A 23,216-nucleotide genomic window follows, 5' to 3' on the forward strand; every position below is an offset into this window, starting at 1 on the left:
GTTTTATCAGTAATTATTAATGGCGACATTAAAACACGGAGAAAAAGACCAGTGCTTCAGCAGCGACTGAAGAGTGCTCTGGTGTCATGCAGAGGTGCTGCTCAGTCACTGCTGAAGTAATCATTATTCTTCGTTTTAATGTAGCCATTAATACATACACACAAAACGAATATCGCAGTAATTTGGGGCCGCTCTATGGAATAGGCACGCGAAATCCGCTATTAAAAATCTTTTTTTTTTCCTTAATGAGAAACTAACCCGACGCTTTCTGACACTGGGCGTCGCATGAAAGTCGCGACGAGCAGCATTTGTTTGGGCTGACACTGCAAAACTGTAACTGCAAATATCTGCTGAAACGACAAAGAACCACTCTTAGGGAAAACACCCTCTATGTACTCAGCATCATACGCGTTTGCGAAACGTTATCTACCTGAAAAAAGTCAAACATAAAAAAAGTGACGTTTCCGAACATCACACTGTTTTCTTTAAAGTCTTTGGTGCATTCTTTAGCCTTAAGAAATTTCATTGTTTCACATGAGACATTTTCACTTACTTCTATTGATAGACTTCAACGCGGGAGAGTCTCTGACGTTTAAGAAATATCACTTTATTTAAGTGGTTATTTCTAAGGATCCCGTTCCATTTTATATAAAAGGAATTAACCTGGCTATGGAACCTAAAATTACATGCCGTATTCGTCTCATTTTTTTCCTCTAACAAGTGGACTACTTGTGGCATAATTTTTTAACACACTTCAAGCTAGCGTCGACATAAAGCTACATATTTTTCGTTTGCAGTATAATGCACTTGCTCACCGAGTCGACAGCAGAAGCCGGTTGCCTTCCAGTCGCGTCGCAGAGGCGCGCAGCTGAGACGCCGTGCGTGGCAGCTGGCAGCTGGCAGCTAGCTGGCCGCCTCCTCAGCTAGACCTCTGTCCGTCCTCGCCACAAGCGACTGCGGAACCCTGTACACAGCAGGCACGTCACAATAAGTATACGCCGGCTGGACAACATTATATCTATTTAGCTTCAATCTGCGGATGTGGGATGTAGGTAGGCTGGTTATAACAAGGTGTTCACCAGGCGAAATGAGAAAAAGAGTATAAAAAACACAAGCTCGATGACAATTAGCAGAGTTTGACAGGGACCGGTGTCGCTGTATAGAGCGGTAAAGCTGTTCCAATTTAAATCCGGAGCTGTAACTTACCCTCGTCAACGTCCCAGTTTTTGCAGCTTATTTGTCTCTGCAAAACGAAATATTGCTGAACTTTCCTATCCTCTAACGCACTCTCCAAACATATCCCTAAGGTTTCAGGAAATAACTATTAAATAGTTTACAAAAAGGAAAAAAAATTATTAATTGACTATTAGCAGTCAGTGAATAGTGACGCAGAGGGAAGAAACAAATATTTGTTCTCAACAGAAGAAAACCCTTATTCGTAGAAGGAAAACGACAGATGCTACAGATATTACTTACCAATAATATTGGAATATAAATATCTAAGGCCGAAAATAATAGATAATGGGAAACGAGACTAAGAAATTAGATCAAGAATTCATTCGGAAAAGTTGATTGTTTAGGAGTTTTGATAATCAAATTAAAACTAAATTCAAAAGTACTAGCGGCGAAGATGGTGTCCTGGAGATAGTAGGCAACGACACCTAGTAAACGAGAAACTAGAACCTAAGCTCTCAAGGACAGAATGGATGCTCAGAATTCAATTATTCATTTCATCCAATAGAAACATCAGTGATATGGACAGGACAAAAGGATATAAGAAGAAAAGTTTTCAAAATGTTTAATGAACTGGGTACCAACTGGAAGAAAAAGCAGGGGGTGAGAGCCTAATTTACGGGTACAGAGATTCAGTCGTTAAAGATAAAGAACATTCCTGAAGGATTATTCATTAATAAATAAGAACGGATAAGGTGAATTATAGATTTTGCATAATCTTAGGTGGTAGTAAAATGTGTAAACGTTGTTAAACCTGAGAAATGTCCTACATACTGTGTTCAATTAATTCAACTGCAGATAAAGGGAGAATATACTACCCTGAGGCATAGTGGAACTTGACAACGAACAAATAAATCAATATAACCATTTTTTTAAAACATCTCTGTTTTTCAACTACTGAACTGAGACTCTCTACAGATTTTACCTCCTTTTAATTGTTTCGCACCGGAGAGCGTTTATTTGTTTGCATCATTATCGCATGAGGGGAATGTTTTTCGAAATGACAGAAAATAGGCGTAGTCACCGAATGAATCACGTTTATAAGGACTCCTCGAACCTCCCCCGAGGTTTTCGCCTATTGACCTGCATCAGCGGTTGATTTATTCTTACGTCAAGTGCGTGCTCAGCTCGAAAGGGCAGTAACTGGTGTCCTGGCAACGACCCGTTAAAGTTTACTGCGACCGCCGTCGGGGTTCGTAACTAGACCACGGGAGCAGACACGCAATTCCTCCACAAATAGCGGTTGCCCGCAAAAAAAAAAAAAAAAAAAAAAAAAAAAAAAATGTTTATAGCAACTGAAAGAAACGCAGGCGACTGACGCACACAGTTCCAAATCGCACTTGCACATCGCTAGTAATCTGAATAGGCGGTACCTACTCTTGAACGCAATGTTCGTTTCGTACCCTGCGTTGGATGACATCACCAGAAGCTAGAACGATTAACGTTCACTCTGCTGCTTACTGCGTGAAAGAGAATTTCCGTATGCCTGGTACAGAGAGCCGAAACATACGTTTCGAATCTGTCTCTGCTCTGTATGAGCAAAATCTTCGAACTACTTACTTTTTTTATAGCAGCGAACAAAGAAGACCAGCAGGTGATTAATTCTCCCGCAGCAAGAAAAGCAACCGTTGTAAGAAAGATGTTCTTTAAGATCACGGCTTAAATACCAGAAAACATACACAGAGTTGACAATGGTCATGGGATAGCGATATACATATGGCGGTAGTATCGCGGACACAAGGTATAAAACGGCTGTAAACTGGGGAGCTGTCACTAGGACTCAGATGATTCATGTGAAAAGGTTTCCGACCAGATTATGGCCCCACGCAGGAATTAGCATACTTTGAAAGAAGAATGGTAGATGGAGATAGAAGAGTGGGATATCCCATTTCGGAAATCGTTGGGGAAATCAATATTCCGAGATTCACAGTGTCAATAATGTGCGAGGATATCAAATTTCAGGCTTTACCTCTCACCACGGACAACGCAGTGGCCAACGTCTTTAACTTAACTATCGAGAGCAGCGATGTTTGTGTAGAGTTGTCCGTCCCAGAGACAAGCAACACTACTTGAAATAACAGCAGAATTCAATGTGAGGCGTAGATGAACGTATCCGCTAGGACAGTATGGCAAAATTTGGCATTAATTGGTTAAAGCAGAAGACCACCTACACGAGTGCCTTTGCTAACAGCACGACATCACTTGCAGTGCCTCTCCTGAGCTCATGACCATATCAGTTGGACCCTAGACGACTGGATACCCGTGGCCTGATCAGATGAGTCGCGATTTCTGATGACAAGAGCTTATGGTAGGGTACGAGTGTGGTGCAGACGCCTCGAATCCATGGATCCAATTTATCAAGAAGGCACTGTGCAAGCTGGTGGCTGTTGTATAATGTAATGCGCTGTGCTTGCATGGAATGGACTGGATTCTCTGGATGTTAAGCTACTCGAAAACTATTTGCAGCCATTCATGGTCGTAGCGTTCGCAAACAACGAAGGAATTTTTTATGGGTGACAGTGCGCCATGTCACTGGGCCCGAATTTTTCACGATTGGTTTGAAGAACATTCTGGACAGTTCGAGAGAATGATTTGGCCATCCTCATCGTAAAACATGAAACGCATCGAACATCTATGGGAGACAATTGAGAGGTCAGTTCGTGCACAAAATCCTGCTACGGCAACTCTTTCGCAATTATGGGCGGCTATAAGGGCAGCATGACTCAAGATTCTGCAGTGGACTTCCAACCACTTGTTGAGTCCATGCCACGTCGAGCTGCTGCGTTATTCCGGGCAAAAGTAGGTCCGATGCGATTTTAGAAGGTGTCCCATGACTTTTGTCTGCTGAGTGTATATCACCATGGACACAAACGCTGACCATGAAAGTCTCCATTGTATATGCAAAATACGCTAAGACACTAAATTGCACTAGAGACTCTGCGACTGTGAAATTATTGCCCCTTCGAAACGACTGTCGTAAGAAACAAACAAAAATGGTTCAAATGGCTCTGAGCACTATGGGACTTAACTACTGTGGTCATCAGTCCCCTAGAACTTAGAACTACTTAAACCTAACTAACCTAAGGACATCACACACATCCATGCCCGAGGCAGGATTCGAACCTGCGACCGTAGCGGTCACGCGGTTCCAGACTGTAGCGCCTATAACCGCACGGCCACTCCGGCTGGCGTCAGAAACATATTCTTGTTCTTGGTGAACAGTTTCACTTACATGAGAGACTCCTCAAAGTTCTATCCTCGCACTGCGCGTTTCCTTAGTGTGGCACCGTACAAAAAACACTAACACATTCGAATGTGATCTTCATTTTTCAAGACATTACTATTTAAGACTAATGTTTTCTAATGTCATTAATTTTTTGTTATAGATACGATGCTGAAAATGCCACTGCGTCTAAATTCTATAACCCTTCCCCTCCAGTCTCTTTCCTCCACGCCAACCGGCTGCGAGGCAAAATCGAAATACGGAGGAACAATATAGCTGGCAGCAGTAAGGAGCTAAGAAGTTCGTAACAGGCAGCGAAGCAGTTAGCTGCCACCAGAATGCCCCGTCGCCGTTGCAGAATTCAGCCACGATACCAGAAAGTGGATAATAGCGCCCAAGTTGAGTTGTGTTCCGTAAAAGTAGCTTTGGGCGTACCCCGAGGGATTGTTATAGAACAATTACCTTTCATATGTGTATATATACTCAACAGCGGACACCACGAGATCCCGAAGGAGGTCTGGAGAAGGACTGATGCATTCCCAGAGTGCCGAAGAAGAAAGAGTAGCAGCAGACCAGCGTGCCCGAGTACAAATCACGCTTGCAGATGGACAGATGGACGTGAACGGACAGCGCGATCGCCAACGGAAGAGCGTGCTCTTACCCGGTATGAATGGGCACGTAGGACTGGTGCGTCCACCATCCATTACGCCGATAGACCATGCATGGCGTAGAGGACATGTCTCATCAAATGATTGATCCTTGGTGTAGCATGTCAAGAGAAGAAGGGCAGAGTGTGGGGGGATGTAGGTCGAAGTGGGCATCCCTCCTCATCCACGAATGAAAACAAAATTGTTAGAGCACAGGACACGGTGTTGGCGGACAGGTGCATAAACGTGTCGGACGTGGCGTCCATACTGCGTACTGGCCGTGCTCAAGCCCATCACATGCTCATGTTGGGTTACCGAAAAGTGTCTGCAAGATGGGTGCCGAAAGACCTGACTCGGGATCACGAAAGTGCAAAAATGAGGATCAGCCTCGATCACTTGATGCGATAAGCACGAGAGATATATGAATTCCTGTTCAGAATCATCACAGCCGTTGAAACACAGGTACGCCACTGTACCCCAAAAGCCGCACTCTCGGGACACCACCTCCAAACCAACGCTAAGTTGAAGCAGACAGCGAATAATTCCTTGTTTCACAGGAGGGGACCGAATTTTACCATAGTGGTTTCTTCACACAAATTTCATGGTACATCAAATGTCTCAATGTGAGTAACGTCTATGTGGAAAAATAGTGTAAGGTGTTTAGTTCATGATGACACAGTGTATTTATTTTTTTCACAATAAAGTTTCTCCATGAAGAGCAATGTCGAAACTTACTTTCGGAACGCCTCTTGTGTACAAACGTTGTGCGACAAGCATCTAGGGTAGATAGGTCACGTCGTGAGGAACAGTTTTGTTAGAGGTATAATGTGTGCTGAAGCTTCCCAACAACGCTAGGCGTTTTTGTAACTGTTTATTCCTCTGAGGGGCGGCAGGGCAGAGGCACTCTGTGGCTTTCGCATGCAGTGCGTGTTGCCTATAATCCATTCACCTCCTCTGCGTAAAAGAAGCTACACTGAGCTTCTAAACGCTCAGAAACTCTCAATCCTACGGTTTTCTTGCTGAAAATATGTTTACTGGGATAGGTAGTATATGCAGATGCCGTACACCTGGTTAGTAGACTCTGGTAGTGCGGTGAAGTCTAGTCGTCCTAGGACCGGCGAATTTAATAAAACGAGCCTAGCGAGGGCGGGAATGGTCAGCGAACATTTTATCTCCAACAAAAATTGTTCCTCATGATATCATCATAACCACTAGACGTTTGTCAGAAAGACTTCGAAATGCGGCCTTTATACATTCTAAGGCAAAGAAACGAGGCACTACGGAAGAATTATCCGAATGGAAAGGAAAACAGCAGATGTGATGCACATGTACAGACAAATGAATGTTCGCAGTTTCAGAAAAATTGGATGATTTATTCAGGAGAAAGACCTTCGCAAACTGTGCAAGTCAATATCGCGTTGATCCATCTCTGGTCTTTACGCAAGCAGTTATTCGGCTTTACATAGGTTGACAGGGCTGTTGGATGTCCTCCTGAGGGACATCGTATCAAATTCTGTCCAACTGGCTCGTTAGATCGACAATATCCCGAGATGGTTGGAAGACCCAGCTAATAATGTTCCAAATGTTTTAGATTTGGGAGAGTTCTGGGGACCTTGCTTGTTAAGGCGGAGTTTGGCAAGCACGAAGACAAGCAGTAGAAACTCTTGCCGTTGACGGGCGGGCATTGTATTGTATTGTATGTTAACCGGGGACCTAGAAACGACGGAGAAGCTCCGTCCCCGCCGCAGCCCCAGTGGTCCACAACTCCACGACGACTACCGCAGTCCACTTCATCCCTCCGCCGCCCCACACCGAACCCAGGGTTGTTGTGCGGTTCGGCCAGCGGTGGACCCCCCCCAGGGAACGTCTCACACCAGACAAGTGTAAACCCTATGTTTCAGAGGTAGAGTAATGGTGGTGTACACGTACGTGGAGAACTTGTTTGCACAGCAATCGCCGACATAGTGTAACTGAGGCGGAATAAGGGGAACCAGCCAGCATTCGCCAAGGCAGATAAAAAAACCGCCTAAAAGCCATCCACAGACTGGCCGGTTCACCGGACCTCGACACAAATCCGTCGGGCGGATTCGTGCCGGGGACCTGGCGCTCCTTCCCACCTGGAAAACGCTGCGTTAGACTGCACGGCCAACCGAGCGGGCCGACGGGTGGGCATTATCTTGCTGAAATGTAAGCCCGGGACGGCTTGCCCTGAAGGGCAACGGGGCGCAGAATAACGTCGACGTGCCGCTGTGCCGAAGGGTGCCGCGGATGACAACTAATTGGGTCCTGCTATGGAAAGAAATGCCACCGCAGACCACCACTCCTGCGCTCCTGGTTGTTGGGCCGTATGGCGGACGACAGTCAGGCTGTTATCCCACTGCTGTTCGAGGCGTCTCCTGACACGTCTTTGCTGGTCATCGGGGCTCAGTTTGAAGTGGGACTCGTCACTGGAGACAGCTGTACCCCGGTCAGTGAGACTCCAGACCGAAAACGTATCTTGAGACTCCCTGGGCCGCGCTGAAGTACCACCTGATTGTCACCCGCCATACAGCCCAACAACCATGAATGCTGGTCTGGATACTATTTCATTTCACAGCAGGACTCCTTTTCATTGTCATAGAATTTGATTGTCCGTACACGTAAATCACATCTACCAATTTCCGTCCCATTCTTCTTCGTGGTGCGTGGTTGTTTTTTCTTAGAGTATATCTTGTTTATTGTACAGGGCGTCCGTCACAGAGCTAGAAAAATGTAGCGAAGTGCAGGAAGACTGGGAGAGAAATAACGATTGGCACAGGAACTGGCATTTGACCTCCAACAGAAATAAACGCTAGGTATTGCGCACAAATTAGAAGAAAGACCCATTATTATACGATTATAAGATCCTGAACTCTCGCTGGAAGCAGTCACATACTAAAATATATAGTAGTATGCCTACGAAGTGATTTAAAGTGGAATGATCACGAAAGCTAATCCCAGGCAAAGCAAATGCCGGATTCATTGAAAAAATCCTCAGGAACGGTACTCCACCCACCAAGAAAATAGCTTTCATTACCCTAGTTAAACCAAGACAAAAACATTGCTTTTAGTCTGCGGTGAGTACTAAATCCGACTGACAGAGTAAATAGAGAAGATCCAAAGAAGAGCTGCGGGTTTCATTACAGTGTCATTGAATAAGGGCAAAACTATCATGGAAGTGCTGAGCCAACTCTAGTTGAAGGCGCTACAAGAGGCGTTCAGCTTCGCGGTGTGATTTACAGTTAGATTCACCAGAGCGACCTTTTTTAGAAAAGTAAACCAATATATTGCTTCGTCCCACTTACGTCTCAAGAAAAGACCATGAAAGTATGATCGGAGATATTCCAGCCTCCACGGAGGCTTCTCAACAATAGTTCTTCCCGCGGACCATTCGCGACCGGAACAAGAAAATGGGAATGTGACACGGTAAGCACCGTACACGACACACCACCAGACGACTCGTGAAGCATATATGTAGAATGCAGCCAGTGAGAGCTGTACCGAAGAGTTGTTTAAAGAGATACATAAGCCACCTCTGCTCGCTGCACATCTCAGGGCACAGAGATTGAGTATTACGGGAGTAGAAACACCTCCATAAAGCACGGGAACTGCCGCCTGGAGTGGTCGGTCGTGGTACACATTGGTAGACACAGACAGTATGGTAGCACTATGTCGGAAGCCACTCGAGGCGTTACATTCCGCCGGAACCATTCAGGCAGGTGGTGGATGTGCGAGACGTTTACCTAGTATCAGATGGGTCATTGATACATCATAGCCTCTAGCTGGCTAACAACACAGTTTCGTTCTATCGTGGTAAGCCATCTGTTCACCTCCTGCATCCCGCAGACTAACTGTGTCTTAAGCAACACACACCGATCCTGAATGGCTTGGGAAACACTACACGTGTCCACAACCTTATTAACTCACCTAGAACCTCATCAAACTAGATGCATACTTATTAGTACCCTTTCCGACCACTTTCCGCCGCTGAGGGCGCATGGTTCCCCAAAGTGTTCTTTGCCTCGTAAAGTCTGCTAGCGAAAGTTGGTTCTACACTATTCTAAATAGAGGGCTCTATTTCATTTGTCCATGGGTGCAAACAATTGAAATTTCCGGAGTAAAAAAGTGTACACTTTTTAGTATGCATAAGGCATACACACACTTTGACTTTATCTGTCTGGAGACGCTGGGGAATAAGGCGTGTTTTGTAATTCAGTAACCTCGGAGCTCTGCCAGGAATGTTTAATCTATCTGCTTACTGACCGGCTGGCCGTGGGACCTTGAACCCTACGGTCAAGTACCGGGATGTGTGACGTGCCTGACAAGATGACACACGGTCTCTTCCATAGTAAATACCAGGATTTGTCTTCTTTAATAGCTCCAATTGTCGCTAATGCACAGCATCCTGCTTCCAGGCGACAGTGCGTTAATCCCTGGCGACCAGCCGAAGGGCTTCCGGCACACATGGAGGCTCCAATGCCCACCACTGCCGCAAGGGCGACCTCCGAAGACCCCACTGCTTGGGGCACTGTACTCTACATTGTTAGAGCGGTGGATACAGAAAGCAGTCTCACACAAGGGTCTTACTCAGGAGGGAGGAAGGAGATTAGCGTTTAACGTTTCGTCTACAGTGAGGTCGTTAGTGACGGAGCAGAAGCTAGGATTACTGAAGGATGGGAAAGGAAATCGGCATTTGCTTAGAGCGTTTTTAGGGAAATCACGGAAAACCTAAATCCTAATGGCCGGACGGGGATTTGAACCGTCGTCCTCGAGAATGCAAGTCCAGTATGTTGGCCACAGCGCCACCATCTCGGTCGCAACGTGTTATGCAGTTGATTTTACATCCAAATATTATGTTCCTTGAAAAATATAGGTTGAATTTTAATTTCATAAATGTTACTCGGGAAGCGAATAACATCTACGAGGCGGCCGAAGTGGCCGTGCGGTTCTAGGCGCTACAGTCTGGAGCCGAGCGACCGCTAAGGTCGCTGGTTCGAATCCTGCCTCGGGCATGGATGTGTTTGATGTCCTTAGGTTAGTTAGGTTTAATTAGTTCTAAGTTCTAGGCGACTGATGACCTCAGAAATTAAGTCGCATAGTGCTCAGAGCCATTTGAACCATTTTTTGAACATCTACGAAAGGCAAATTCCAAAGACACTACGTACATGCCAATATGTCACTGCGGTAATTTTTAGATCTGATACTGGTTTTAAAGCTGAAACTGATCATCGTTTTTAATAAAGTAACAAGTAAACACATTTCTCTATTGCCGTATCATTGGTATAAATGGTGTGAATGATGTAAGCACATTAGAGAATTGTTACTTAGAATAATATTGTTGCTATCTACCATATATGCGTGAGTTTCCTCACGTTATCTTTATGTGTAGCTGCACATAAACACATGTAACATGTCTTGGAAAGTACTCAGAGAAGGCCGGCCGCGGTGTTCTAGCGGTTCTGGCGCTGCAGTCCGGAACCGCGGGACTGCTACGGTCGCAGGTTCGAATCCTGCCTCGGGCATGGGTGTGTGTGGTGTCCTTAGGTTAGTTAGGTTTAAGTAGTTCTAAGTTCTAGGGGACTTATGACCTAAGATGTTGAGTCCCATAGTGCTCAGAGTCTGTGTACTCAGAGAAGAATAACACTTTATGTGATTTTTGAGAACATTTCTCGTGGAGAACAGCGGCCTTGCTGAAGGTACTTCGAAAATGCACACAGTCTCGACCGCCAAAATATTTATTTTCATGTTAACCGGTTTCGGTAGGTTTTTTACCATTTTCAGATCCTCACACCATGATTATAGGCAGTAATGGAGCGGGTGTAGTAATTCCACGAACATCAACATCACAACACCCTCTCCATTCACCACCATCGCCTGTCATCGAGTATGAGGGTCTGGGGATGGTTAAAAACCGACCGAAACTGGTTACCATCAAAACAAATGTTTTTTCGGAGGAGACTGTTTGTGTCCATTTTTGAAACTCTTTACGACGTATGGGGTGGTCAGAAACACTCTTAAAGGCTTGAAAGAGTGTTGCAGATTAATTTGTGCTTCGAAATAATTGTTTTAAAAAAATTCGGTAAGTTGCGGCATTTTCGAGTTAATTAACATTGAAGTTAGCCAATCATGCCGTTGCGAGCGCAAATTCAAGCTGTCCGCCAGATACAATTAGTGTCGGTTGTTCTCATAACGTAGATGGTGGCGCACGAGATTGCTCAGCCTTTGGTTCGGATTCGATCCCTACCATCCGCCCGTCTACCAGTTTTGTATCACTCCCTTGTTAGATTTTAGGAAACCAAACGAAGAACACCTTTAGCGACACCGTCTCAGGCTGATCGCTCGAATTTGCGAGAGAAACTGCCTGATTGGCTAACTTTCTCTGCACAACCTTCCCTGCAAGCTTTTTTGGACACAATGTATACATATTTCCCGAAGCATATTTTGCTTAAGATTGTTGGCACTCTCGAACAGACGAAACAAATAGTGACAAAACAAATCAGAGATGAATAACGCACCACCTCCGTGAATTTTCTCTTTTTCTGTCGGTAATTGATTGTTAAGGTCGATATCAGAAATTATGCAAAGTTGATGAAGAGAAATTGGAATGCAAGGACGGCTGTTGTGTCTGCCGCCGCTTTGGCGCTAACACTGACACGTAGCGCCGCAGTGAGGGCAGAGTGCGGGGCCACGTGTGTGATTGAGTGCAATGCTGGCTGGCGTGCACTCCGCCGTCCCATTACGGCGCCACTGCCGCTGCCGCTGCCGCTGCCGTCCTCTATTTATAGACAGCCGGCTCGCCGCTGCGTTCCCTCGACCGCAGGTGACCTCTCAACTGCGATAAATTAACGCGCCGGCGCGATTGGCCGCAATGGACGCCGCATGCCGGCTGCTGCTTCTGCTGCTAGTGCTGCTGCTAGCGGGAACATGGAACCCGGGTGTCGCCGCGGGCTATGCCAGCAGCAACAACACCATCTCAAAGTTCTCTCAATCTCATATCCTGCAAACGGTTCACGTGTACGTATACTCTCCACGGTGATTGCCCTTATTTATCTTACAGCCAAAACAAGCTGTCTGGCAACTGGAGACGGTGTTTCAACATTAACGCACAGGAAAAATATTTTTCTTTTGTCTTTTAATCAAACATTTATTTACCCTGGCAAGACTGTGTCTACTTCTAACCAGGTATTCTACATACGAGGGCCGTTCCATAAGTAATGCAACACATTTTTTCTCGGCCAATTTCGGCTCAAAAAATGTAGAATTTGCTATGGGAGTTTGTATAATATTCCCGCTTCGCTCCTGCAGATTCAGTGGCGGTGGAGCTAGAAGTAGGCTTCGAATGGCATCTGTAACGGAGATGCGTTGCAGACAGAGAGCTGTCATAACGTTTCTTTTAGCGTAAAACCAGAGCATCGTAGATGTCTATAGGCGTTTGCAGAATGTCTACAGAAAGATGGCAGTGAACAAAAGTGAGTTGAGTCGTTGGGTAAGGCGTCTGTCATCATCCCAACAAGGTCGCGCAAACCTGTCTGATTCCCCACCGTGCTGCCGGCTGTACGCAGCTGTGTCACCCCTGCAGTGTTGGAACGTGCGGACACTCTCATTAGAGGTGACCAGCGGATCGCAATCAAAAATAGTTCAAATGGCTCTGAGCACTATGGGACTTAACATTTGAGGTCATCAGTTCCCTAGAACTTAGAACTACTTAAAGCTAACTAACCCAAGGACATCACACACATCCATGTCCGAGGCAGGATGCGAACCTGCGACCGTAGCGATCGCGCTGTTCCAGACTGAAGCGCCTAGAACCGCTCGGCCACACCGGCCGGCCGGATCACATTCAAACACCTCGTAGCACAACTGGACGTCTGCACACCTGAGAGGAACTCACAAAACTTCATTGGACTGTTCTTCCTCATCCACCTACAGCCCGGATCTCGCACCTTACGGCTTCCCTCTGTTTGACCCAACGAAGGATGCACTCCACGGGAAGCACTATGTGGATGACTCTGAAGTTACTGATGCAGCAATTCGTTGGGACCTCCGACTTCGACCAGTAGAGTGATATCATGCGGACATACAGTCCCTCCTAGTAATGTGGCGTAAAGTATACATAGGTATAAAACATTTAGTAATCCCCATAGAGCAGAAATAAAAAAAGTACAGTTTGCATTCGTTCATGGAACAAGTTACAGAGAGTAGGTTTCACCTACTCACCTACGAAGGCTAGCAGTGATGGCTACGAGAGGAGCGATGAGAGAGAGAGAGAACGTATTAAAGAAAATATTATAAAGATAGGAAGGAAAGAAAGTGACATCAGTGACTGAGAAATGAAAAGAACAAGATGCGTAAATGGGAGAAAGTGGGAACAATTATTATTTGTCGGAGGAAAAACTGGCGATGTTTATTAATTTTTGTGGAACCGTTATGACGGTGACAGAAGAAAGGGGTTCAGCTTCTTATTAAAAGCAACAGGGCACTTAAATGTGCGCAGAGCGCAGTATAAATTGTTCCAGAAGCGGAAGGCAGTGACGGATAGGTATAGCTAGAGTACTAGATAAGTGACACCTAGTGTTTCGGTTAGAATAAGATGATTACTTAATTGCAGATGCTAGGTACTGGGGTGCTTGGCAACGGGGAGACGATGAACTAATCATAGCCGGCAGCGGTGGTCTGGCGGTTAAGGCGCTCAGTCCGGAACTGCGCGACTGCTACGGTCGCAGGTTCGAATCCTGCCTCGGGCATGAATGTGTGTGATGTCCTTAGGTTAGTTAGGTTTAAGTAGTTCTAAGTTCTAGGGGACTGATGACCACAGATGTTAAGTCCCTTAGTGCTCAGAGCCATTTGAACCATTTGAACTAAACATAGCGTGTGGTAGACACGTAACTTGCTTGGCTGCAACCAACCTAACAGGGCATATGAAGAACTGACATGGTCATACCGACAGATGTTTCTTACGTAACGCATAGAAGTATCCATAGTTAACTCTAACCGTTTACTGTTCTCATTATTCATGCCGTGTTGAATTACATCGCAATAGTGGAGGTTGGGTAGAGCGAGTGGTTGCACGAGTTTACGTTTCAAATCCTGTAGTAACATGTTCCGGACTCATACCCCATATTGTCCTGAAGAAACCACGTTGTTACAGGCGTTTCCAATAAGACGACGAGGGGCTTTTCGACACAGAACTTCTTCTGAGCAACAGAAATGCAGACAGACACACCCAAGGTTTCCCCCCGTGTCCAACGTCGGGGAAGTTGTGTTATATTGAAGGAAGAATACGTGCAAAAGAACAAACACCAAGTTTCATTGTCGTAGCTCGATTTTTTCGAAGTGACAATTGAAAGTTTATGACTAACCTGACACACTAAAAACAACAATGTGAACTGTGCGTGTACATGGAACTGGATTCAGTGATCACGACCTATGCGTGTCTAGACTGCTCCAAGAAATTTACTATTCACGGTTAGAAGATTCATAGTACTCGCATGTCACGTACTTGTGAGAACGTCACAGGGCACCTTTTAATGCACACAAAATGCCATACTTCGTGATGGTTTGTAGATCTCTAAGGCCCGGTAACTTATGGACATGAGTGTAAATTCACAGGCTGCGACATGGTCGCGAATTGAACAATGACCCGACTGTAGAATAAATTTCCTTTACTTGGCGTCTATGGTCGAAAGTTTTTTGTCATCAGACTACCGCTTTCGGGCTATAATGACTATCTTCAGATCTATTTTATAAAAACGTGTCCTATTCAGGGCGCCATAGTGGCATTGTCAAATGCTAAACGCATCAGTGCCAGCATCGTCAAACGTGTGTACATAATAGTATATACAAGAGCACTGACAAGATGGTTCTTCTATATAATATTATTTATATACATTTGACGATGCTGGGTCTTGTGTCTAGCATTTGACGATGCCACCATGGCTCCAGTATATTAGGACATGTTTTTATAAAACAGATCTGAAGATGGTCATTATAGACCGACACAAGTAGTCTAATGACAAAAATTTGTGACAATAGACGTGAAGTAAAGAAAATTCATGAGTCTAAATTATTATTGGCGTTCTTTATCCTCCCGAGGCACATGTTAATGTACTGAAGACAACACTTTTGTTCTAAATAAATAGAATCAGCAGAGCATGAAACAGCTTTTAACCTATTTCAGGTTCATTTTCCTTTATTGTACTAATGAATCAAAATTCGTTGTGTATCAGTACGCTTTGTTGCTGATGCATTTCACATTTCTCCAACAAGTCACTCCGCCAAGTTTTTTGCAAGCGGATGAAGTTGTCATAAAAAGCACACAGATCGGGCGCATCTCCGCTGGCATTTTCGTCCTTGAAAGTTCGCCAAAGTCTAACCTTATTTCCTTTTCCAGTAACTATTTTACGTGACGCTATTAAATGCAAATGGAACGGGATGTTTATTCAGGAGATGAAAGTATAGAAACGCTTGCAGTTAGTACAGGGTAACATCAAAGTTCACATGGGAACAATGGATATGATAGCTTCATAAAATTCAAATGTCCACATTCACGACAGAGTAAAGAGGAAAAAAAGGTAATGGATTTTTTTTTCAGTCGCACAGCATTGGAAAAAGAAAGGAGCATCGTCAATGACTCATCTGAATGCAGCCCATTAATGCCTGAGGGAAGGCAGGAAAAGAAGAGAATCTAGTGTCAGTTACAACCAGCAGCTGTTCGGCTACTTTATGGTTTATGTGTCAGCGCCTTTGGAGTGCTAATGGGATAACCCTGATGAAGAAACGGTCGCCTGATGGTGACAGTAGCAGTCGTAGCTGGTAATGACAATATCAGTAATAAACGCAATTATGTCTGATAAATGAGAGTGAATATTTTTTACATATTAATATGTTACAGTAAAACTGAAAAACTTGTAATTGCTTTACATTTGCACAATAGTATGTCATTTTTGATTGGTCGATTATACAGAATGTATTACAGAAAAAAAACACTGTATATATAGTCATGGAGCACTTCCAAGCCCCTATTTGGCCATATAACGAAGCTTGAAAATGCTCTTCAAGAACTTACATGCGACCTGGAGTGGTAAGCTCTTAACACTGACAATGTCATCTTACAACAGTGCTACCATAAAGTGTGGCGAAGGCCGTAACCTATACCAGGATGACCAGTTTGACGGCTGCTGAACTTTCACATTTCAAAATGAAGTGTTCATACCGGGATGTTGCGTTATATCTTCCGGCTACACTATTCAGCGCATTACTTTCCTTCTGCCGACGGCTTCCGCATGGTGTCGCGTTTTGTCCACAGTGATGTATGTCCCGTTACAAGTTCTAGGAGAAAATTTCTCGACGTGACACAGATATAGTGTTTATATCAGTGAAATTAGGTTTTTTCATGTTGTTAAACGTTGCTTAACTTAATCTCCAGTACAAATTTGCAAGTCTGACTTTTTAAAATACTCGTCCGGCGAATTTGTTGTCGAAGACTGTGGTGTCACCGCCAGACACCACACTTGCTGGGTGGTAGCCTTTAAATCGGCCGCAGTCCGTTAGTACACGTCGGACCCGCGTGTCGACACTATCAGTGATTGCAGACCGAGCGCCGCCACACGGCAGGTCTAGACAGACTTCCTAGCACTCGCCCCAGTTGTACAGCCGACTTTGCTAGCGATGGTTCACTGACAAAATACGCTCTCATTTGCCGAGACGATAGTTAGCATAGCCTTCAGCTACGTCATTTGCTACGACCTAGCAAGGCGCGCGCCATTACCAGTTACTATTGATGCTGTAAAACATGTACCGTCAAGAGCGATGTTCACCATTTATGGATTAAAGTTAAGTATTCCACAGCTACGTCCTTTTTTGCTAGTCTAATTTCCTTGACCTGTTCCAGACCTCACGCCAGCCTGCGTGAGCTAAAACGCGTGCCTTACGGCTTCCTCTCATACCGGGTTGGCTCTCTTGCCAATCCACAACAAACACAATACACTGGAATACCTTACCGCAACAACATCTCCCAAACTTCATTCAAACTTGGTGTGGTTTAATAAGGAACCCACTATTATTTTATCAATAGCTAGGGAATGGGCGGTTCTTGAAGGTGACAATCATGAAGGATACCCGTAACATCAAACACGCACGCAAATACTGGAAAAGTTCATGGTATGTATTGAATAATTGATGGTAAACGTTTTTTAAATAGCTCACACCATAGATATATCAGAAGATGGGATGCAGTACATTTTAGATGAAGAATTGATCTACTGCGCGACCGCTACGGTCGCAGGTTCGAATCCTGCCTCGGGCATGGATGTGTGTGATGTCCTTAGGTTAGTTAGGTTTAAGTAGCTCTACGTCTAGGGGACTGATGACCTCAGATGTTAAGTCCCATAGTGCTCAGAGCCATTTGAACCAATTGATCTACTGGGACAAGTGATTCATTTCTTGAACGATAACCAAAATCAAATGCAAAAATAATATTTCAGTTATGTTTGGGTCATTCTAAAACCGGTCTAACTTTTCCTGTGCGTGAATTTGTTACTGTGGATGTAGCTCGGAACCACCTCTTCACAACAAAGAGAAATGACTGCAATAGAATTAATGATGCTACACCAGAAAAGGCTAAGTCCATTTCTTCTACCAGGAAAACCACTGTCTGCATTTTCTTCGGTGTAAAGGGATTTTTAATACTGATTAGTTTTCAAAAAGGCAAATTACTGAATGATGTGAATTTTGTGGATCAAGTAACATCGTATATCATCAAGAAAACGTACTCGTATATAATGTAGATTTGTAAATGAGAGATGGGGGAATGTGATGCACAATTCGTTGTGACATACATCCTATTCATCGAATTTGGCGTCCTTGACTTCCAGTTATACCATATCTAACGAATTTTGTGGTTATAAAGCGCTTTAGTTGAAATGAAGATGTAATGAGCACTCTTACTTCCGAGAATAATGCTTGATTTTATTTCGTCCATGTACGACCATTTCATGGAATGTGCAACTACATAACGTGTAAGACAAATGAAAATATTTGAGTAATATTCATTCCATTCCATTGTTGGCTGATTGATATAAAAATCGGTTTTTATGATTCTATTAAAAATAAAAAAGTCACCGTTGAAACCGTGACTGTTTTAATTTGAATATAAAATCTGTGTAACTCACTTTTCTTGTATGCAACCTCCATAGCTAATTTTGATCATTGCCACCTTCTCCTGCTGGATACAAATGTCTGGTTTGCTTCTCCAAGATTAAATGTACTGAGTATCCAGTACAATATGTTGGACAGACAGGTCTAAGTTTCTGGACCAGACTTAAAGAACATATCAATGCATTAAGTATGTCACCCGCAGTAAATCTACGACAGGGATCACATTCACGACACTGCAGAAGCATTTGGCAGCACAGACAACAGTCTAGTAGTATGAGACAAATTTAACATAGGACACAAAATGAATCTATGTGAAGAGTTAGGAATACACGTAACGAGAAATATAGGTGGAACATAGTTAGTAGCATAGACGAAACACTATCAACGAACTTTCTTTTAGTTTTGTTGGCACATTTACCGTAAATCTGACAAAAGAAAAAGAAAAAAAATCGATCGTCATGCAAGAACCGTACAAAGATGAAACTATCTATGCGCAAGTCATTTTTATATTTTGTTCATATGTAGGTCCACACCCTCCAAGAAATTTTGTGGAAGAAAATGTTGTCGATAGCGAGTTGTATAGTTAAGCTTCCTTTGTTGGGCGATTGGTCCATTTCGACTCTTAAGTTATTTTCCAGCACTTATTCATAAGCTATATGCTATAGGCCTTACGTAATGTGGCATACAATCGAAAATAACGTTCCATATGTTCATCCATACGTGGATGTATGATTCCGCATATGGATGAATGTATGAAATGGTTTTTTCGACAATATATCACATCGAGTGAGGCATACAGCGTCCTGATTATGAGTAAGTGCTGAAAAATGATTTAAGAGTCGAAATTGGTCAACCGAACAACAGGTAAAAGATAACTATAGAACCTGTTTTCTTTCACAATAAAGTTATTTTGTATCTTTCACTTGCTACATATCGATGATATGGCTCCTTCATTCATTATCTGTATTATTATGTAGTTCTTCAATGTTTGTTGACATCCAGGGCGCTACCTCGCAACATCTTTGTACAAAGTCTGTGCATGCAGTTAGTGATATAATGTTTTATGGAACAGTTCCCCAATATGTAGCTCACTGGAAAACCTTGTAAACAATTTTATCAATGTTTATAAAGTAAGATTCAGTGTCATTCCGGATAACGATTGACATAAAAATGGTTCAAATGGCTCTGAGCACTATGGGACTTAACTTCTAAGGTCATCAGTCCCCTAGAACTTAGAACTACTTAAACCTAACTAACCTAAGGACATCACACAATCTATGCCCGAGGCAGGATTCGAATCTGCGACCGTAGTGGTCGCGCGGTTCCAGACTGTAGCGCCTAGAACCGCTCAGCCACCCCGGCCGGCGTTTGACATAAACCTAATCTCATAATAAAATGCAATGCAAAAAGCAAAAATACAAATGCAAACCACTGAATCTACGTGAGGACGAGTGGAAAAACTCTTAAAACTCCTTGTGGAAATTTGATGATAACTTTTAAAAAAAGTGACAGACGCAGTTATCCATTATAATTTGTCTTACACAAAACTGTCCGCTGGATACAAGTTAGACAAAGTGCACTGACCTCAGAGATTACTAGATCGAAAACTAATTGCATTAATGACACACAAAAGCAGAGTAGGTGACTGGCAGAAACCTGCAGCTCGGCACCGTGCTGCCGCTGGATGCAGCGCGGCCTGTGGCGGGCCGGCGCGCCTGGCGGAAGGTCACGGCCCCGGCAGCATTGAACCCGCCGCTCTGCTCTGCCCGCCCACTTGACTCCGGCCACGCGCTCTGATTGGGGCAGCCAGGGCATCTGAGTGCGGCATCTCCCCACGGCTCGTCACAGCACCAGTCGCATAAACACGTACCGCATTCTTCCACTGAGCGACCGCACATACTCACCTGACCCAACACTTCGTTTGTATTCACAGAGACGATTGGAAATCAGGATCACCATTATTTAATAAACAACCATTTTTCGGGCTAATTCACAAACCCTCCCGAGAAATCAGTAATAACATTATCAATTTGGCCACCACTGCCATGGTTATACTCTTTCTGTGGAGGATGTAACGAAACAGCCTAACACTAGAAATACTAGGGGTGTTCAGTAACTAATCCACAGGTTTTTTTTTTCACGGTCAGTTTCGGTTGAAAAAACGCGGAATCTGGTGTGAGACATGGTGGAATACTCCTGCTTCAGACCCTACAGTATCATAAACACCTGACAGGTGGCTGCACAACACATAGCCTTCAAAATGAAAGCTGTTATTTAGTTTTGTTTGCAGAAAACCAGACCATCGCAGATATTTGTGGATCCTTGCGAAAGGTCTAAGGAGATTTGCTGGGTGAGGTGTCTGTCAGCATTGTAAGGTCCCGCAAACCTGTCCAATCTCCCGCGTGCCGGCCGGCCGCACACAGTTGTTCAAATGGCTCTGAGCACTATGGGACTCGACTTCTGAGGTCATCAGTCCCCTAGAACTTAGAACTACTTAAACCTAAGGACATCACACACATCCATGCCCGCGGCAGGATTCGAACCTGCGACCGTAGCAGTCGCGCGGTTCCAGACTGTAGCGCCTAGAACCGCTCGGCCACACCGGCCGGCCACACAGCTGTGGCTCCTGCAGTGTTGGAACGTGCGGACACTCTCATTCGGATCACAGTGAAACACCTCATTGCTCAACTGGACGTCTCTATTGGTAGTGCTGACACTCTCATCCACCAGTTGCGGTACTCACAGGTGTATGCCCGCTGGGTTCCTCGCCACGTTGAGCAACAACATTCATATTCTTCCTTGTCACAAATATTTTGCGGGTAGCTCTCATCTCACAACAGCTCCTGCAAAACAGCGGCACATCCGTTTGATATGTTTCTGTCTCTAACGACATGGGTGAGCTGTTACCCTTGCGAGAAAGGCCCGCAACGCCCGCCCGGTTGGCCGTGCGGTATAACGCACGGCTTTCCGAGCGGGAAGGAGCGCCTGGTCCCCGGCATGAATCCGCCCGGCGGATTTGTGTCGAGGTCCGGTGAACCGGCCGGCCAGTCTGTGGATGGTTTTAGGCGGTTTTCCATCTGCCTCGGCAAATGCGGGCTGGTTACCCTTATTACGCCTCAGTTACACTATGTCGGCAATTGCTGCGCAGCTGCAGTCATGGACTGTGCGGCTGGTCCCGGAGGAGGTTCGAGTCCTCCCTCGGGCATGGGTGTATGTGTTTGTCCTTAGGATAATTTAGGTTAAGTAGTGTGTCAGCTTAGGGGACTGATGACCTTAGCAGTTAAGTCCCATAAGATTTCACACACATTTGATTTGAATTGCTGCGCAAACAAGTTCTCCACGTACGCGTACACCACCATTACTCTACCACGCAAACATAGGGGTTACACTCGTCTGGTGTGAGACGTTCCCTGAGGGGTCCACCGGGGGCCGAACCGCAAAGTAACCCTGGGTTCGGTGTGGGGTGGCGGAGAGGTGAAGTGGACTGCGGTAGTCGTCGTGGGGTTGTGGACCACTGCGGCTGCGGCGGAGACGGAGCCTCTCTGTCGTTTCTAGGTCCCCAATAAAATACAACACAAGGCCCGCAACGGACGCTAACGGAATTCGACAGCAGTTACTGCGGTTGCCTATATTGCGTGTGGCATCAACATTACGTCACGTTTGCAGGAGGTCTTGTGGAAAGAGCGTTACCCAGATTAATAATCTGATTCTTAACGATGGAGAGAACACTGTTCATTTGCATGGAAAACCAGTTCCGATTAATTTAACGTGAGGCAACAGGCTCGGCTCGGGTGGAGATCAGTATCGTTTGGACTCGAGCTGAAATCAGTTCAGTCTTGTTTCGAAGGAAGAGCATACGGTGGTAGTGAGCAGTCGGGAATTGGCCGCTGGATTTTTGCTAACGTGCCAATGATTTGTTGCAAATTATAGCCCATTAATATAGGATGGCATGAAAGTTTTTCCTTGAGATTACTTACGTGGTTGTGTTTCGGGAGATTGAGCATCGGGATCGGAATATGGTGAAGGTTAATGTGAAACTAATTTTGTGACCCTTTTTTACGTTGCGGGGTTAATTTTCTTCGCTTGGTGAGATTAGGCTCGGATCGGAGATCCGACTGTTCCGCAGTTTATTGAAGAAGTGTGCCTGCGGTGCTCGTTCAAGACTAGTTGAGCTGTAGCGTTTGTGTATGGTTGTAGATTTGGTGGCAATGTGGGAAAATGTAGCTCCAGTGGGTCTTAGATGATTTTTGGCAGACACTACCTACGTGTGGGCGAACTTTTTATGGTAGCAGCAGTAAACAATTTATTTTATTTTACGATTGAGATCCCCAAGTTTAATTTTGCTCCTCATTTTGAGTGAACCATTTACGCACGGAACTATTTGACAAGGCAGATAAAGCAGCCTTATCTTAATTTACGTAATACTATTCAAATCAAAAAGTAGAGCCGCTTACCTTTTTAATCAGGGTTCAAATTATCTCAACGCAAATATAATGGATATCGGTTCAGATTTTCTCGTGGAAACGTAACGTACATTGTTACTTTCGGAATTATAATATTGGTCTGGAAGTATGAATTGGCATGCATTAAACACGTTGAGGATTGTATAAGTACTGCGTTCTAACCGTTACCCACAACTGTGCTCTCGTGTCAGTAAAAAGAAACTAAATGTGCGTATGGCTTTATTGGCAAGGAAACCCCGATTGGGACGTTCGGGAGTATGGTGCACGTCTTTTTATGCCACACCCATTCGGTGACTTTTACGCCGATGATGATAAAATGATGATGAGGACAATGCACACGTAAAAAAACGACCCATGCCGGAACTGAATCCGGAAACCCATCAACGATAACTGCATGACCACGAGCTGTTAACAAAAATTTGAACGTAATAAGAACTGTAACAGACGTCTGATACCCCAAGGCTAAAATATGATGAG

The 23,216-nt window shown here is 44.6% G+C and overlaps 1 protein-coding gene across 2 annotated transcripts in view; it reads right to left on the minus strand.

Annotated features, from left to right (window-relative positions):
• Nucleotides 1-23,216, minus strand: part of LOC126162202 (cysteine-rich secretory protein 2-like) — a 236,938-nt gene that overhangs the window by 137,421 nt on the left and 76,301 nt on the right. For both annotated transcript variants that reach the window (XM_049918540.1, XM_049918541.1), the window contains exon 2: nt 816-964. The gene's annotated coding sequence lies outside the window, so the exon portion shown is untranslated. The remainder of the gene's footprint in view (nt 1-815; nt 965-23,216) is intronic.

This window comes from Schistocerca cancellata, chromosome 2 (assembly GCF_023864275.1).
Source record: "Schistocerca cancellata isolate TAMUIC-IGC-003103 chromosome 2, iqSchCanc2.1, whole genome shotgun sequence".
Taxonomy (NCBI): Eukaryota; Metazoa; Arthropoda; class Insecta; order Orthoptera; family Acrididae; genus Schistocerca; species Schistocerca cancellata.